Source organism: Olea europaea, unplaced genomic scaffold (genome assembly GCF_002742605.1).
Source record: "Olea europaea var. sylvestris unplaced genomic scaffold, O_europaea_v1 scaffold18988, whole genome shotgun sequence".
NCBI classification, from domain to species: Eukaryota; Viridiplantae; Streptophyta; class Magnoliopsida; order Lamiales; family Oleaceae; genus Olea; species Olea europaea.
The window spans coordinates 1-2,071 of record NW_019236794.1 but is presented as its reverse complement, the minus strand read 5'-3'; the positions used below and the strand labels follow the sequence as shown (position 1 = coordinate 2,071).

General features: G+C 32.0%; 1 long non-coding RNA gene across 1 annotated transcript; it reads right to left on the bottom strand.

The window, feature by feature from the left end:
* Positions 1 to 395: 395 nt before the first annotated feature.
* LOC111378893 lies at positions 396 to 2,034 on the bottom strand. Its single transcript, XR_002699929.1, has 3 exons — positions 1,042 to 2,034; positions 670 to 727; positions 396 to 544 (listed from the first exon to the last, which is right to left on the bottom strand). It is a non-coding gene; the product is annotated as an uncharacterized LOC111378893 (long non-coding RNA).
* Between the last annotated feature and the right edge of the window lie 37 nt (positions 2,035 to 2,071).

The following is a 2,071-nucleotide window of genomic DNA, read 5'->3' as shown; positions in this document are numbered from 1 at the left end:
GATTACTATTATAAAACCTATTCCTCCGAAAATGGGCTCAAACACACCCTTAGTATCTTTCTCATAAATACTATGTAAATTTTTTTCACAAACCTTCACAAGAATGGAAGTAAAATTAGTCATTGAAAGAATGACCGGCAAAAATCAGTGCTAACGTTTTCAAAATACAGAGCAATAAACCATGTTGGTGAAGATTTGCATTTTATAAATCGCTTGCATATAAGAAAGTGTTCCTGCATGGCATTAGCAATGGGCCTTTCAATCAAATAAGCTCATTCCGAGACTAGTACAATCAAAGAAGTTAATGTCACTTTTTGACTAAATGAAGGACTTTACAAATTCATGAGAAAATAAATAAGCATAAAAATAATTATAGGATACTAAAATATTTCCCTACTGTATTTGACACACTTAGATTCAGATATTGTCTTTTGCTTCAAAATTAAAGAAGGATAACCAACCGTGTCTGCCTCTTCTGTCACAGTCCAGGAAAACTTGGCCATTGGATGCTTTTCATACAAAGGTCTTTTGATTTTATCAAGGGCTAAAAAAAATTCCAGATACAGAAGCTCATTAGTTGACGTAGAAATAACTGAAAGAAAATATTTATCTATTCATGCCAAGAGGAAAGAGGAAATGAGCCAAAGACAAGTTCTACACAGTACAAACCGAGAACACTTTCTGGTATACTTCCAGACTGAAGAATTCTTGTTTGCAAGCCCTTGTTCTACAGAGAGAACATCTAATCAGAACGGAATCAACCCAATACAACATACAACGAAAACCTAGTGTCCTGTTAACTAAATACATTTCAGACTAGAATACTAGACCAGATAACTCGAATGGGAAGAATAACCAAATAAACCAGCAGAAAAGTTGTTATTTTACAAAATATAGTAAACAGAAAATTTAGAACATTTTGGATTTAGTTAAATGTAAAGCACAAGAAAACATGTAGATGAATTTGGAAAACTTAGAGAGCGTAGTAAATGGCAAACACGAACAATTGATATATGAGATATTATAAATCTTAACATGTACCTCCTTAAGAAAGTTTATTTCAGTTTCAGATAAGCCTCTCCTGCGAAATTAAGTAAGAGTTAGTAAAAATACCCAGAAAAAGTATCTAGAAAATCTGAAGGACCACTATATACATCAGAAAGGGATTTAATTTTCATCAGGGAAGTCACATTTTCAGAAGATTGACATCATTTAGAGGTTGCAAACAGCATTAGGTTAGTACAAAAGCATTCCCAACTGTCCAACAATGTTTACTAAAAATTAAAAAGAAGTTGCCAGTCACATGGCATATAATTTGTGGTTTCTTTATTATTCAGAAAGAAAATAGCACTAAAAAGGAAAAGAAAAAAAAGAAAAGAAAAAGATAAGATGCTCAGCATTGACTAGATATTCTTTTATTTCTTTTCTCTAGCTACCTCAAATATAATATACCTACCAAAATATATTTATAAAGTATTCAAAAATTAGAGTACAATCTCAGCCAGCAATTAGCAGATCTGGTTACCAGAACCTTGTCATTTTAACCAGTCTAAATTCTAAGGTGATAAAAACAAGTTTTACAGCCATATATATTCTGAAAAACATTTAAGCTGACATACATCTCTTCAGAAACAAATACTCCCAAACATGTATTTAGCATGAGTAATATATCAAATTAGCATTAGCAAAAATATGACAGCAGTCATGTGCACAGTGCACTGAGTCATGAGTCTGCGAACAAATCAACACGTCAATATCAAAAATACTCATTAATGTCGCCAACATAGCATAAAAAATATAATTACAGTAATCATTACACTCATAAATTACATATCTAAAATTTAACTTTGTTTTCTTTTATTTCCCTGGTGGGAAGGAGGTGCTGGGGAAAGTAGCGTCTAAGTTACAAAATGCTTTTGCGAAAGAGAAGCAAATCTTGGATTATGTGCTTATAGCAAGGAATGCATTGATTCTAGATTGCGCCTGGTACCAAGGATGTTATGTAAGCTCGATATTAAGAAAGTTTACGATCATGTAAACTGGTTAATTTTTTTTTTTTTTTTTTTTTTTG